Source organism: Lactuca saligna, chromosome 3 (assembly GCF_052625555.1).
Source record: "Lactuca saligna cultivar CGN05327 chromosome 3, ASM5262555v1, whole genome shotgun sequence".
Lineage (NCBI taxonomy): Eukaryota > Viridiplantae > Streptophyta > Magnoliopsida > Asterales > Asteraceae > Lactuca > Lactuca saligna.
Window position 1 is genome coordinate 165,496,327 of NC_136419.1, and position 17,952 is coordinate 165,514,278.

Consider the following 17,952-nt stretch of genomic DNA (forward strand, 5'->3'; position numbering starts at 1 on the left):
CCTTAATGTATACATCACAAGATACATATATATCAATAGGTTCCGACAGCTAATAGGATGTGTGCTCTTCTCTTCATTTCGTATCCTCGTTGGGTTGTGGGCTTGGAACAAGTGCACCCAATCTATTATCTACCCGATCCTATATATATTTATGCTTAGTATACACTAAATCCTCATAAGGGTACTAGGTATGGATCAGGTTATAGGACACAGATTTGAAGCACAGTTTTTCTAGTACAAAACATACTTTTCAAAGTCAGTACTTTTGGTATACAAACTAGAGATTTCCCATATAAGGGCTTAATCCATTTTATTAAGTCAGTACAATTCTAAAAAACTTTAGGTGCGTAACTCTATAATACCTTAGTTTATACAGCATGTTGATATATAAAATTAATACCCAATAGGCAGTTAAATGTGTGTTTTCCGCCTTACCTCCAGTTCCCCGTTGGGTTGTGGACTTAGGGCAGATTCACTCAATTAACTTTCTACCAGATATCAGATTATATATAGTAGTATAAACAAAGCTATTATAAAAGTAGTCACTGTGGTCGATATTTTACTATAAGAAATATAGGCTTTCTTAAAATTACTTTTCATTAGATATAAAGGAACCATTACAAATAACTCCATGAGTAACAAGTGATTACACCTAGGTTATTTATGACAATTATCTAACAACCAATAGAATGTGTGCTATCCGCCTTACTTTCTGTTCCCCGTTGGGTTGTGAGCTTAGGGCAGATGCGTACAATCGATTTTCTAGAGAAACATATATGATTTTCTAGAGGAACAGACAAACTTTTCAAAATAGAACTTACAACTTACATCACTTTTACGTATACGTTTTCCATAATGTTTTACAGCTTACTCACATCACTAAAATTTTATGAACTCACCAACTTAATTGCTTATCAACTCTTTCAAATAACTTTTATTCTCAGGAGACTATTAGACATGTGTTCGTGCTAGGGATTCAGAAGATGGATCATTATAGCTTCAAGTCTTGTTTTGTTATTTGTGTATGAATTCTATGTTTTGTGAACACACACATTGTAAAAACTTTCTTTCTAAATGAAATGGTTGTTCATTACTTGCTTACCATATACATATCTCATGATACTAAACATGATGTCCTCCACCCCTGAACGTTTCCACTGTTACGGTTTTGGGGTGTGAGAACGCTATCCCTCTAGGAGACTCTGGATCCAAAACGAGCCATGGCAGTGATGCCATGCCCCGAAATAGTGGTTCACATTTATGTTATAGTATTCTTGTATATGTATTGTATGTACTAGTGTAATGTACGTTCTCTCTGTCTAGTATGTAGTATGTTCTCTTTGTTTCTCATCATAGTATGTTTGTTATGTTTCTCATAATAGTATGTTCTCTTAGTTTCTCATCATAATGTATTCATTTTGTTTCTCATAATACTATATTCTCTTAGTTTCTCATCATAGTTTATTCGTTATGTTTCTCATAATAGTATATATTGACTCATGTATGAACTGACTCTTTGTATGTTTCATTGTACTAGAAATAGTGAGTAGTGACTTCCTGAACTATACCTATTATAGTTTACTAGTAAAATTGTTTGTATAAATGAACATCTTTGTACACCTTTTCTACCCAAAGAGATTGAACTGAGATAAAAGATTTTATGTCTATACACATATACATAATATTTAACTAAGGATCAAATAACACTCGGACAAACAATAGGGTACTCTAAGTCCACAACCAAACGAGGAACATGAAATAAAGTGGGCTATCAGTCCTAAGTCCTTCCAACCTTACTTATATAACTATATATGCATTAGACATGGTTTTGACAATATATAAGTTTGAAAGAGCTAAAAGGAAAGGTTTGGCATATAAGCACAAGTTTGATAAAGAGTTTACCATGTAAAAGAGTTTGTTAAACATGCTGAAGTAGTTTTTTTGATGAAACGGTTAAAAGTATAGTAAATCCATTTGTTTGATAGTTATTAATCACATGTGATTGATATAACAACTATAATGTTTCAACTTGTATTCCCCCCATAAAAGCATTTAAAAGGTAGATTAAGGGGTATGAACTCACCTATAGTGAGTGGCACGAATGAAAGATCAGTTTGTAGGATGCTAAGTGCCAAGTGAAGACTTGAGCACAATGGATCCTAAATAGCATATAATGATACATATAAGCATCTAATTAATGTTTATAACATCTAATCTAGAATTGGAACAATCTTAGGGACTAGGAAACACTTGTAATGAAGTGTTAAACCACATAGAGGTGTATATAAGGGATGTAAGGCCTCACTTAGGAGTTTACGGCCCAAACGGAATTACCCACATGAGTTTACGGCCCATGGGTGTACGACCCAATGAGTTTATGGTTGTAAACTTATGGTAATTTGTACCATTTTGTGTTTTAAAGTCTTATGGTCTTCCTTGATGTGTTCTGGACTTAGTTCCAAGGCTTAGGAAGGAGTAGTGGCACTATTGCACCACTTATTAGGGTTTACGGCCCAAGGAGATTGCCTTAAGTGTTTTTGATTTAACATCCTAACTATATAACATGTATAGGAGGTAGGTACTTACAATTTGAAGGCAAATGAGGGTGTTTTCGGCCCAAAACACTTAAGTGTTCTTGATGTTGTTGACAAAATGAAGAACACTTTGAAGATCTAACCAAAAGAAGAGATTTCATGGGTGAAATCATATATATTCACTAGATATGGAAGGATATCAAGTTGAACATGGAAAGATTACTTACTAGATTGACGATTTGATGAAAGTTCTTGATGATAGTTGAGAGAGAATTGGATTCTAGTCTTGGAAAGATGAAGAATGAAGAAGAAGTGAAGGAATATCATATATATATAACATGAGTTTACGGTCACCTTGTGTTTATGGCCGTAAACTCACATGGTGTGGCTGTAAACTCCACATGATGAAGATTAAAGCTTGTTTGTTAGTTTAAAACTTCAATTGACACTTCCTTTCACTCATTCCTTTGGTGTATTAAGCTCATAATGCTCAAACAGACTCTAAACATTGCTAAAAGTTAGCAGAAACAAGTCTGAGTTTGATTAAAGTAAATGGTTGTACAAGATAGAAATTTCGGGTTGCCACATCATCCCCCCGTTAGAGAGAATTTTGTCCCGAAATTAGAGTTTAAGTAATTAAATAGTTATAAATAACTAAGCGAAAAGATGAGGATATTTCAATTTCATTTGATCCTCGCGCTCCCACATGAATATAGGTACTCGCTTGGCATTCCAGGGAACCTTCACTATCGGGAGACGACTTTGCTTCATCTGCTTTGCCTCTCGGTCCATGATCTCTACAGGTTCTTCCATGAAGTTGAGGCTCCCATTGATCCTGATCTTGCTGAGTGGGATTACAAGAGTCTCGTCGGATAGACACTTTTTCAAGTTCGAGACGTTGAAAGTAGAATGTACGTTACTAAGTTTGTGGGGTAGGTTGAATTTGTAAGCTACAGGACCGATTCTAGCGAGAATCTTGAAAGGCCCTATGTATCTTGGATTGAGCTTTCCACGCTTTCCGAAGCACATCAAGCCCTTCCAAGGTGAGACTTTCAAAAGAATGCGGTCTCCCACCTAGAATTCCAAAGGTTTTCTTTATTTGTATGCGTAGCTTTTCTGTCGGTCTCTAGAGGGTTTCAATCATTCATGAATCTGAATGATCTTCTCTGTCATTTCTTGAATGATCTCCGGACCTGTGAGAGTGCTGTCAGGAACTTGTCCTTTAGCTATATGTGTGTCACCCACCTCAGCCCAGCACGGAGGGGATCGTCAGTTCCGGCCATAGAGGGCTTCAAATGGATCAGCCTTGTTGCTCATGTGATAACTATTGTTGTAGGAAAACTCGACAAGGGGTAAATGAGTATCCCATGCCTTCCCAAAGTCGATAATATAGGCTCACAACATATCTTCCAAAGTTTGGATAGTCTTTCACTTTGTTCGTCGGTTTGTGGATGGTAGGCTGTACTCATGTCCAACCTCGTTCCTAGGGAACTTTGTAGCGACTGCCAGAACCTCAAAGTGAATCTACTATCTCTATTGGAGATAATAAATATAGGAACACCATGCAGTCGTACAATCTCCCTAATGTATCTTCTTGTAAGTTTGTCCATCATGTATGTGTCTTTGATAGGCAGGAAGTGTGTGGACTTGGTTAACCTATCAACGATCACCCATATGGTGTCGAGACCACCCATTGTCTTGGAAAACTTGCTTATGAAGGACATAATGATCCGCTCCCACTTCCATTATGGTATTTCTGGTTGCTGTAGTAAACCTGACGGTTTCTGGTATTCGACCTCGAACTTGGCACAAGTAAGGCATTTACTCACGGAGGTAGAAATCTCTGCTTTCATGTTAGGCCACCAGTATAGCTTTTTAAGATCTAGATACATCTTATCTAAACCTGGATGGATGGAATATCGAGTGTTGTATACTTAGGTCATGACCAAGTCTCTAAAGCCACCGTGTTTCGGTGTCCAGATCCGGTCCATGAGATATAAGGCTCCGCCACCCTTGACTTCCAAGTTCTTATCCATCCCCCTCAGGGACTCACACGCCATATCTTCTGGTTTCAAGGCTTCAAGTTGATCCTCTTTGATTTGCATGGACAGGTGCGAATGGATAGTCATGGTCAATGATTTGGCTCTTTGACCAAAATATTCTTTCCGACTTAGGGTGTCAGATACTACGTTGGCTTTACCCGGATGATAACGAATTTCGCATTTGTAGTCATTGAGTAGCTCGACCCACTGTCGTTGTCTCATGTTGAGCTCCTTCTGGTCGAATATGTGTTGTAAGCTTTTGTGGTCTGTAAAGATAGTGCTTTTCGTACCATACAGATAGTGTCTCCAGATCTTCAGAGCAAACACAACTGCTCCTAGCTCAAGATCGTGTGTGGTGTAGTTTACTTCATGCATCTTCAGCTGTCTTGAGGCATAGGTGATGACCTTACCTCATTGCATCATAACACAGCCAAGCCCCTTGTTGGATGCATCGCAATATACTACGAAGTCTTCTATCCCTTTGGGGAGGGATAGTATCGGTGCGGTGCATTAGGCTCGCTTCAGCGTTTGAAATGCTTTTTTTTGCTTCTCTTCCCAGTCAAAGGCCATGCCCTTGTGGGTTAATGTTGTAAGAGGTTTCGCAATTCGTGAGAAGTTCTGTATGAATCTGTGATAGTAGCCAACAAGGCCTAGAAATTGACGAATATCTGTAGGCGTCTTCGGTGCTAAGCAGTTCTCAATGGCTTTAATTTTGGATGGGTCCACTTGGATTCCTTCTTCGCTCACCACGTTTTCTAAGAATTCGATTCTTCGGATCCAAAATTCACATTTAGAGAATTTTGCGTAGAGCTTCTCTGTTAGTAAGGTTCCTAGGAGTTGTCGCAGATGATCATTGTGTTCCTCCTTACTTCGAGAGTAGATAAGTATGTCATCGATGAAGACGATGATGAACTGATCCAAGTAAGGATGGCATACCCTATTCATTAAGTCCATGAATACTGCAGCCGCATTAGTCATCCGAATGGCATCACTACGAACTCATAGTATCCATAACGAGTTCGGAAGACCGTCTTTGGAACATCCTCCTCTAACACTCATAACTGGTGATACCCGGATCTCAGATCAATCTTTGAAAAGTAATTCGCCCCTTGCAGTTGGTCGAATAAATCGTCTATGCGAGGTAGAGGATAACGATTCTTGACCATAAGGTTGTTGAGTTCTTTGTAGTCGATGCACATACGAAATGATCCATATTTCTTCATGACGAACAAGACCGGTGCTCCCCATGGTGAGAAACCTGGTCTAATAAAGCCCTTGCTGAGTAGTTCATTAAGTTGACCAGATAGTTCCTGCATCTCAGCTGGTGCTAGACGATAGGGCGATTTGGCTACTAGGGTAGCTCCTGAGACTAAGTCGATTCTGAACTTGACTTGTCATTGTGGAGGTAATCCTGGTAGTTCTTCTGGAAAGATGTTGGGAAAGTTGCGTACTACTGGAATGTTCTTCAAGTCTTTCGTTTCTTGCCTTGTATTGACAATGTGAGCAAGGAATGCACGATATTCCTAACGCAAGTACTTTTGGGCTTGAATACTTTAGATGATATGAAGGGTCGTGTCGGGTTTTTCGCCGTGGATAATAAGAGTTTCACTAGACGGAAGGTTAAGACGAACAACTTTCTCATAACACATGATGTCGGCGCGATGAAGACTCAACCAATCCATGTCGAGAATGACGTCGAAACTTTTAATTGAGACTGACATGAGATCGATTGTAAATGAATGGCTATATAGAGTTAGAGTACATCCTATGTATACACTGCTAGTGCTCTCAGTCTTTCCGTTAGCCATTTCTACAGTGAACGGTTTCTTTAAGTGCTCGTGGTTTTTGCTTAAGTAAATGAGCAAATTTTTGGTTCACGAAACTCCTCTCCGCTCCACTATCAAACAATATGCATGCATAAGAGTTTTCAAGGAGAAACGTACCAGTGACCACTGTAGGGTCGATAACCGTTTCCTTGTGGCCTATAGCCAAAACTCTTCCTTCTCCACCAGCATTCCCTTCCTTAGGGCAGTTCCTTTTGTAGTGGCCCACCTCGCATAACTGTAGCAAGACTGGCCCACACCAGCGTCGAGGACTTGGTTGATTGGCATTTTTGGAGCTTTGTAGAAACGGGAAGTGTGCTCCTTCCTGTTGCAGTTAGAGAACTGATTTTCCCAGCACGGTCCAGTTTGGTGGAAGTTGCATTTTTTGCACTTCGGCAAGTTTCCAACGTACTGCTTTACCGGAGCAGAAACGGCAGGTGCTATCGTAGCATGAACCGCCACAACCTGCTTCTTTTTGTCAGGTTTTTTCTTCTTCTTGTCATCCCAAAACTTCCGTTTGTTATCAGCGGATTTCGAGGGTTCTGAAATGGCTCGGGTTGTTTTTGTTGACGGGGTACGGACCCCATGGTCAATGAGTCGTTGTGCCAATCTCTTGACACTATCAAAGGTAGTGGGGTTTGAAGCTAGTACATTCCCCTGAAATGGAGGCACCAGCCCCCAAATATACCTTTCCACCTTCTTTGCTTCAGAAGGGACCATTCCCGAACATAGCGCTACAAGATCATTGAATATGGCAATGTAGGATACTATGTCAAATCCCTTCATGGTTAGGCTCCAGAGCTCCTACTCTAGCTTATGAACTTCACCCCTTCGGTAATATTCCTCGATCATGATGTCTTTAAGAGCTTCCCAGCCTATAGCATTTTCCACTATAAGAGATAGTGACTTGATATGAATATTCCACCATGTCAGAGCTCGGTCCGCGAAGGTGCAGGTGGCAAATTTTACTTTGGTCCCTTCTGGGTAGGAACAAATCTCAAAGATCGATTCCATCTTCTTGAACCATTACGAGAGTGAAATGATTCCGCCATTCCCATTGAAGGACCTGGGCTTGCAGCTAGTGAAATCCTTGTACGAGCACTCTCTAGAGTGTACTGGAGCTTCGAAATCAGTGGGAGGCACATAAGTTTCACTCCCACTCGTACCAGTCGAGGTGAATTGTGCTAGAGCTTTCGTAACAGTCGCATTCACAGCAGCTTGAATAGCTGTTGGGTTATATTGCGTAGGAGGTGGTGGTGCTGTTGAAGTTACTCGAGGATCGCGTCTCGTTGATTGGTGCGGAGGAATCTTTTAACTAGAAGTTTACAAAGATGAAGAGGATAGTAAGAATCAATTGTAAGTATAATGAGAGTGATCCATGGGATAAATCGCCATAGTCCAATAGTTGAAAGAATGCATGATTGCAATAGAGGCACAAGAGTAGGGTAGAAAAACATAAGAGCAAAGATTTTTCAATAGATTAGATTATTGTCAATATTACTGGTATTATTGATGTAACGAGTTTGGGAAAAATGACCTAATAGTAGGTCTTACATCAGACCATATAGGGAAAATGTTGACAGTTTAGAAGTCTAGTTAAAGTACTTGAAAGATAGGAATATTTTTACAGAAGAGTGCTACTTAGAGCATAGATAAGAAAGGATATTCCATAAACCAAAAGAAAAGATGAGCTAGGAATCTTCTACTAACGTCGGGTACTCCTTGGGTGAACCCTCAGATCTGCCGGTTGACGAACTATGTCTTGAATATGTCGCTTATGAGCTCTCTAACGCACATGAAATTCTAAAACTTCAGCTCGGGATGCAGCTAGTTCCTGCTGTAGAGTCTCATTTACTCTCTTACTCCTTTCCATAGCTTCTTCTAGATGGATTATACGGACCGTGTTGACGCCCGAATTGGCATCAATTTCCACGACTCGGTTAATAGCTGCCTGACCTTGCTTAACGGTTTGAGAGATCCCGCAAACCATGATAGGCAGGACTCGGTCCGTTGAGCCTCCCTCGCTAACATTGTAGAACCTTCAATCTCCGTTGAAGCAGAAAGGTTGGTCCTGTTCATGGCTCCATTGGTTCAAGTTTGTCACCTACAAGGGTGTGGGACCTTGAAATGCTGGTCGGGGGTTGAGGTTTGGAACTTGAACCTCTTGAGGTAGGTTGTTGACTTTTGTTTCGAATTCAGAACTATCAGAAAAGCCTTCTTCGAGGTGATCATCCAAAGGAATTGTATGATTCTCTTCTGGCTCTGCTTCAAGCCATCCAACATTGCCTTCGTTTGGGAAGTACGGGTCGCCAGGAGGATGGAATCCAACCATGATATCTACACAAGAAAAGGGGTATAAGAATCTAATATAAATAGATGTACTACTTAAGATAATTATTAGATGATCCTTACCAGTTACTTCAATACTTGCATAATTCATACCGGTTATATGAAATTAAAACAGGATAGACCTTCGAATAAGTAACCCTAACTCTAAATCCACAACCAAACAAGGACCATGAAGTAAAGCAAAGATCATAGATTCTAAGTCTATGACACCTTAATCACATATAACCTTAGCGTACCCACTTAGCAACTATTAAACTACTAGTAAAGACCTTTTTAGTTCTCAAATAAGTAATTATAGTAACACAAAATATTCCTATAGTATTTTAGGTTTATTATTTGTTCTAATGTTCTCATTGTAGTAGTCTTGGTAAGTTTTTAAACTTGTTGCAACCTCACAACCATCCTTGGGCATATGCTAATCACTTCTCGGATCAACATAGTTGATCAGACTATGTCATTCCTAGAACTGACCATACATCCCCGAGTCTGCTTGTGATCTTCAACAATCGTAATACTTTTCTTCTGTCATAGTGACACTAATTTTAGTATGAATGCAAGTATGTATACTTAGTTAAATATTTTATTATTTAAAAGTATAAAATCTTGGTCAGAGTATCCCGTTGTGTTTATAGTTCGTATATCTTTTATGGGTTGATATATTCGATTCACTATAAACAATGCTCTGATACCAATCTGTCACACCCTAAAACCTGAATGGCAGAAACGTTCTAGGGCGGAGGACGTCATGTACAGTATCAGAACAAAGCATAGTAGTAAACATGCAACAACATCATCCATTGCATTAATAATATAATTTAGTACAAGTGTGTTGTATTGTGACAACCCAAAGTTTATTCCGTTACATTACCCCGTTACCGTTAACAGAATATTCCATTCTATAAAAGTTCTGTTAAGTCGAGGTCGTAAAATAAATAAATGTTATATGTTTTTATATTTTTATGTCGTTATAGTCGTAATAAATTAAATAAAAACACTTAAATTACATTTCCATGTTAATTTGGAAAAAGGTTAAATTGTATTACGACCACTAAATCGGGTGCGACCAAAAGCCCCGTATAACGACAATATCGGGTAGAATTCCATTGAGCCCCAACTCCAACCCCTACATAAGGGAGAGTAAACTTCATTTCACCCTTTTTCACTCTCTCTATACTCTCTCTCTACAACTTAATTTCGAGCCAAAAATCATCCGTTTCGAGCCCTAAACGAGTAGGCCAGCTATCCTAACTCGTTGTATAACTTATCTAGCGTACAAATTCGAGTTTAAAACATAAAATAGGGACAAAATCATGAGTTTGCAGCCCAAGAACACTCTTGGGCCGTGAACACCATTTAATGGGGTTTCTAAGCCCCAAAACCCCTCCAAATTGTCCCTAAGGGTTAGATATGACTTATAGGCTTATGGAATCGGACTTAGAACACCTTGAACTAGCATTTTGGGGAGTAAACATGAGTTTACTGCCCAAGAACACTCTTGGGCCGTAAACTCCTCTTCATGGGGAGTAAACTCATATTTATGTGTTAAAAATGCCCTTAAACACACCAATGGCCTTGGATTAAATTCTAGAAACGACCAACAACAAGCTAGGGACCTTAAATGCAATTAAAACAACTCCATAAGGATTTCATGGCCGTAAACCCCTCATGGAAGGGTACCTGGGCTGTAAACTCCTATAAAGGGGTTAATTCGTTCCCTAAACTCCCCATTTGACTTGGAAAAATGCTTAGGAATTTACCCTCTACCACTTAAGCCCTTAAAACAGAAAACGAATGAGTGTATAGGAGCTTATGGCTATAATCTCTCTTGCTTAGGCCGTAAACTCCTCAAAGGGTCCATTTGGTGCTTTAAACCCATTCACACATTTGATATTTGAGTCTAGCAAAATTCCACAATTGATATGAGGCCTTAAAACACCCTAGAACCCCTCACCATGAGTTTACGGCCGTAAACTCATGGGGAGTTGTCCCTGGGCCATAAACACCATAAGGTGAGTTTACTCTTGAAGAGTAAACTCCATTCCTAAGCCATTTGAGCCCTTAAATGTTACCCGGGACACCCCAAACACTTAACCAAAGTGTTTTCCACTCCTTAGAGTGCGTATACTTGTTTAATTAGTATTAAATATACTAATTGTATGTGAACATATGTTATCATATGTTAAATAGGTCTCTAAGTGTGTCCAAGTCCTTACTTAACACCGGACACCCAACCGGCGCCTTCGTTGGATCCACTTACACCAGGTGAGTTCATACCCCTGAATGAACCTTTTATATGTTTTTACATCTTTTATAGGGGGGGAATACAAGTTAAACATGCCAGTTATCATATCAATCATATGTGATTGTTAACTCGCATGCACAAGAATTTACCACATTGTGAACTGTTTTACCGAGTAGGATACTATAAATGGTTTTCCAAAATGTTTTCACTTGTTCCTAAATCTTACTTATACTGTTTTATCAAAGTTCATTTTAAACTAGTTTATGAAAGGTTTCCAAAGAATTTCTAAAGGTTTTCAAACTTATTTTACAATAGAATACCCTGTCGTGACTTCCTCAAGAATAGAAGTTTTCTTCCATGTTTTGATACTCCTCCTTAGTTAAAGTTCTTACTTGATAACGCTTTTACTTCGTGATACGCTTATACTGTTATCACTTTTACTTCACTGATACTTATTACGCTTGTACTTCACTTATACTTGTTATTGCTTCTACTTCACTTATACTGGTTAATGCTCCTACTTCACGATTCGATTATCCCACACTGTTTGTTTACACTTTACGATTTGGTTATTCCACACTATTCGTTCACACTTTATGATTCAGTTATTCCATACTATTCGCTCACACTTTATGATTAAGTTATTCCACACTATTTGTTCACACTTTATGATTCAGTTATTCCACACTGTACGTTTGCACACCATGACTCAGTTATACATCACAATGCGTTTCCACTTGTTACACACTCAGTCGTAGTTAGATGTATGTCTGTACTTGTATAGGTGCATATAAATAATGATTGAAGGACTTAAGAAGGCTTGTCCGCCCTATTTCCTTTTCTTCGTTGAGATGTGGTCTGGTGGGATCGGATGGCCGTCCGAAGGTCGTTTGATTCATTAGTTGTATGTTATGCATGCGAGCATAGACATATAGGTTTACTCTAGTCAGTCTAGTTAGGAATCTCTACCCCTAGTTCAACACTTACATATGAAACCCACAACCCACTATTTGGGATGCATCTTCGGGACACGGCCTTCTCCGTCGTCTAGTTGGTAACTAGAGTCTCCTGTAGGAAGAGTGGATAATGTGTGTATAGATCTATACGGGATTGACACCCCCGCACCTTGACTACTAGCTACAATCCACGACCCACCAAGCCATGGGGTGACAAATGTCATATTTTATAGACGCTTGTAGGGCGTCAGGTACTCTAGTGTCGGTTAGTATGGTGATGAGTATCCCGAGGTTGCCTTATAATTCATGGCCTTAAGGTAACGGTATTATACCAGCAATTTACACTGTATACTGGGAATCCATTTTCAGAGTCACACTGTTTTTAGACCTTGCTAGTTGTATCTTTCATTTGATACTGTCTGCAGTCTGTATTCTCTGTTTTTAGACCTGGCTAGCTGTAACTTTCATTTGATACTATCTGCGGTCTGTATTCTCTGTTTTAGACCTTGCTAGCTGTATCTTTCATTTGATATTGTCTGCGGTCTGTATTCTTTGTTTTAGACCTTGCTAGCTGTATCTTTCATTTGATACTGTCTACGGTCTGTATTCTCTGTTTTAGACCTTGCTGGCTGTATCTTTCATTTGATACTGTCTGTGGTCTGTATTCTTTTTTTTAGACCTTACTAGCTGTATCTTTCATTTGGTACCGTCTAGGGTTTGTATCTCCTTTTGTTAGACTGAGCCAGGCGTGTCGTTCGTTCGATACTCTCCTGGAGTCTATGATTCCTTTTTGCCTTAGTCAGCAGTCCTCACTACTGAGGCATATGTTATTTCCCTGAATTCTCTTGCTTTCTTTAAAAATCAAATTTAGTATTTTGATAATGATAGCGATTAAGGGAAATCTACTTCTTACCACATAACTCCGTCCAGTCTTGGTAGAAGGCTGCTTTTATTAAATAAAATATAAGATTTTCTGGAAAAGACACTAATGTAATGGATACTGTAAAACTACCACTTTTATTAAATTTATTTGAATAAAATGACACTAAATACTTATGAACTCACCAGCATTTGTAAAAATGCTGATACTCGCTTTTCAAATAACTTGTATTCTCAGGACATCATTAGACAGGTACCTCCTCGGAGCTTTTGATGAAGACAATTTAGTACCAAGCTGCTTTTATATCATTACTTGTATTACTTTGGTGTATTGTAATGAAAACCATGTAAAACTATTACTATTAATGCAATGATTGTTGTACTTCGATTTACTATACTGCATATGTTGTGATACTTGACATGACGTCATCCAACCCAGAACGTTTCCACCATTCCGGTTTTGGGGTGTGACAGATTGGTATTAGGCATTGTTTATAGTGAGCTTAGTATATCAATTCGTAAAATATATACAACCTATAAATACAAAGGGATAAAACACTCTGACAAAGAATTATACTTTAAAATATAACCATATTTTACCAAAGTATAATAACATCCAGAACCTAAACACTCGAACACAAGTATCACAAGAAGAACAAGAATAAAAGTCTTCAGATGTTGAGCACTACAGTCAAACCTGAGCAGTTATGTAATCGTACGCTGTATTAAATGTAACCTGATCAACTACATTTATTCGAGATGCGATGAACGTGTGCTTGGGAGTGATAGTAGTGTTGCAAAAGGTCTGAAACTTACCAACAAGGAATGATAGAGCCAAACATAAAGTTTAAAAATATTATAGGAGTATTTTAGAACACTAAAAGACCCACATTAATCCTAGAATCATAATCAGAAGATAAGAAAACAAACAAGAAATTAAAATACCATAGGGGTATTTTAGGATACATAGATAACCCTGTGTGAAGAACTAAAAAGATCCTTATTGATATACCTATGATTACAAAGGGTATACTCCCAAGGTTATATACAATAAGGATTCCATAGGCTAAGAATGTGTGGTTTCGCCCTATTTCCTTTTCCTCGTTGGGATGTGGATCTAGAGTAGTATCACATATTCGAAGGCCTATCGGATCTAAGCTATATATGAGTTGTATACCCTATGTAATCGTAGCAGGACTCAATATGGATCACTCAGTGAAATGTTAATAATCTCTTAGGATTCTTTAGACATTTCCATTCTTGCACGAACCCTGTAGAAAACCCTACCCACTTCAGTACTCGGCAGAAGAGTTGATTCCGACCCCAAAGAAGTTCATTGAGAAGATTTCCAGTTCGAAAATAAATGAACCAGGTCGAGACTATTGAATTCACCAAGTGCCTATTTCTTTTAGGGACAGTGGTGAGAGATTCGCCCAAACTTCCAAGATTTCCGGTCATCCATCATGAAGTGATGACACCCAGAGTCGGATTCGGAAGTAAGGCGGAGTAGAAATTCAATATGTCCATACGAGAAGAGAACCCTAGGTAACTACCCGAAGGAAACCAACGATGGTCCCAGTCAAAGATACGAGGTAGACAGAGGGAGCCAGTGTATGGAACACGAGAAGTGTCTTTTCCTCGTGTTCGTCACGCTAATACACCCATAAAATAATACAATTTAGTGAGTTAGTGGTTACACTACTCACGTTATGTGTTAGGTAAGTCATCTTTTCCCGTTGCCAGGAACACGTTTACAGCGGATCCCCACACCTCTATTGAGGTTGTTTAGCCATAAGCCTTCATGAGCCTCTCTTCATGCGGTATTCGTTCCGAACTGTTTTCAAATCTTTCTAGACCGGAGAGTGAAACCTTTCCCAGTATAAAGGTAACTTAGTAGGAACGACTCCCACCTTATGGCCTTTTCCGATACTAATACTCCTACCTTGATTTCCAGGACTACATCATAGGGATGTAGGTCGACACTCAGACAACCAGTACCCGAGGCACGGGAAAAATTTATGCCTAATACATTCAGGATAGATATGTCCAGGGTTAGTCATCGTCTCTCATTATCTTGCGTTCCTTTCCGTGTAGGAAAAACCTGTTGGATAAGGTGTCTAAGTCCATAACTTATTTGGTATATACTTGACCCGACCGGCATGGTCCATTTGGGTTGCATCTCATCCAAACTATTATGGATAATTTGATGAGAGTTATACACATATGTTTATTAATATATTATGAGTTATAATATATTAATATGAAGTTACGTTATTTAATTAGTTTTAGTCTTAAATTAATTATGAATTAATCTAGAGATTAAAAGGAATACTAATTAAATTACGGGCTATTTATTTTTATATAGTGTGGGCTAATACTCATTTGTTAATGGGCTAGGCTTATGTGGAAGTCCATGGATGATCCATGGAGCTTTTAACCCATGGATCCTTGGAAAAGGAAAAGACATGGGTTATTAGGGTTTCACCCTAACCATGCACACTATATAAGCATGCTTATGGAGCATGAAATGGAGCCTAAGAGAAAACTAGTGAACTAGTGTGTGTGTGCATGTGTGTGGCCGATTTTATACAAGGTGTATACTCTCTCAAAGTTTTCCAAGAGTTTGTGGTGTTTGTGATTCCATTTGAGGCATTCACACTATTGGTGCGTGGCCCTCAAACTCCTTAGAACCAAACTCACCAAAAGGTATGTAATCTCTTCTAACTCTTTTATGTTGAAATGTTCCCCATGCCATGTTAGATAGGTTATAAACCTTGGAAAATTATTATTTTGCATGTATTTAGACAAACATAGATCCAAGGTTTATTAAGGTTGCATGCACACTTAGGAAGTGTTAGATTGCTTAAAACCCAACAGTGGTATCAGAGCCTAGGCTTGCTTGTTTGATACTTGATGCAAAATAGTAAAAAAAGTCGAAATCGTTGCTGTCAGCATGGTGGACTCGCCGAGTCCATTGGGGGGACTCGACGAGTCCAAGGCAAACTTCAACCTACTCGGTGAGTAAGTTCATGCACTCGACGAGTAGGATCGAAAGAGTGCAGATTCTCGACTTTTGCTGCTGGAAATGGACTAGAAACATTACCCTAAACTGTTTTGGTGTTATAAAACTTATTTTAGTTGGTGTAATGGTTGTTCTAATCCATTTGCAATAGCATATATCCAAATTCCATGATTTTATGTGTTCATATAATTCTTGAATTTTTGATGATCATGTTCATGTTCTTATGAATTTAGAAAATGATAGGAATTATTTGCTGAATTGTTTAGGATTAATTCTTTATCATTTATGTGTTTAATGGAGTCCATAATTTGTCCTCAAGTTATGGATTACCAAAGGTCACTTTCATTTAACACACACTTAAAACACATAAGTTACATGAAAATCAAGAGTCTTCATTTTTATGAACCTTTAATTCATAATGGGTGTATACTCTCACCCACCGCTTGCTTGATCGGTGGAGGGTCGTTAGCCGAACGGGTAGAACAATGACTTTAAATCCTCATTAAAAGTATAATGAATATTATAAAATAACTAAACTCTTTTAATTCCCAATCTTAGTTATTTTAGGAAAAATGTGAACATGGTGCTAGTCCATGGAATTCACACTTTGTACCTTACCAAGTCGTTGGTGGAGCGTGTGTGGTTAACCGGCACACTAACTAGGACTAGTAAGGATCACGAAGGGTGACTTAATGTTTGTCATAGATCAATGGAGCGTGTGTGGTTAACCGGCACATTGATTAGGTGATAATATTAAGAGTACCAAGTGAATTAGCATGGTTATTCACACCTTGTTTTGTGATCCTCGGCATCCCAGTCACAAAACTTGAAGGGCACAATCGAGATTGAAACATGCCATTGAAAAGTTCAATGAATCTCAAAAGAATCTAGGAATTTCAAATCCAATTAAACCTAATAAATCATTTCGTTTTCATGGTGGAAATTGGTGAATCGTCATTCACCTACCTTTCAAATATATTATTACTTAGATTACGGCATCCCTCTTCTAAGTGTAATATATTGTGATTGGATCCTAGCCTTAATATTACATTTGGGTGTCTTATTAAGGATCCTAAATATCTAATCTAAACTTACTTTCTTCTTTCAGATGTCTTCCAACACTAATGCTTCAGGCTCTAACCCAACTGGTTCTTTCTCTCTCATGAATCTTTGTGGGAGGGTCATCTTTGATGGTTCCAACTTCATGGATTGAATTAGGAACATCAGGATGGTTACTCGTTACGAGGACAAGGAATATGTCCTCGATAAGGAGTTAAATGAACTTGATGAGTCTACTGCTACTCCTGAGGAGATCGCTGAATTCAGGACTCATGAGAGAGATGCTACTAAGGTGGCATGTATCATGATGGCCACGATGACAGCCGAGCTCCAAAAGTCGTATGAAGATTTCTACCCTTTTGAGATGCACCAAGACTTGATGGAAAGGTACCATCAGAGTGCTCGTCAGGAGCGGTATGAAATAATCTCCTCCATAATAACTACCCGCATGAAGGATGGTGAATCCGTCACGGGCCACATGCAAAAGATGCAAAGGTATGTGGACCGTTTGCTGAAGCTGAATGTCAACATCCCCGAGGAGTTGGCAATTGACATCATTTTGCACTCCTTGCCTTCTTGTTATGATCATTTTCGAATGACATATCATATGAACAAGGAGGAAGTTACCCTCAGCAAGCTTCAAGGACTCTTGAAGACCGCTGAAACCGGTCTTAAGGGTAAAACGGTTGTTACCTCTACTACTCCTACTCCAACTTCTACCCCTGTTTTAGCTATTGGGCAAGGCAAAGGGAAAAAGAGGAAGCACCCTTCGAAGGGTACCAAGGGAAAGTCTCTTGAAGGCTCCTCATCAAAGACTAAGAACGGTTCTGTCACTCCTTCTGCCATTCCCAAGGATGTTGAATGCTTTTATTGCCATGAAAAGGCACACTGGAAGCGAAACTGCCCTAAGTACTTGCAGGATCTAAAGGATGGGAAAGTGAAACCCACCTATGCAGGTATTTACACTATATTGTCTAATTACTCAACATATTCTAACTCTTGGGTGCTTGATACAGGATGTGGTATTCACATATGTTCTGATTTGC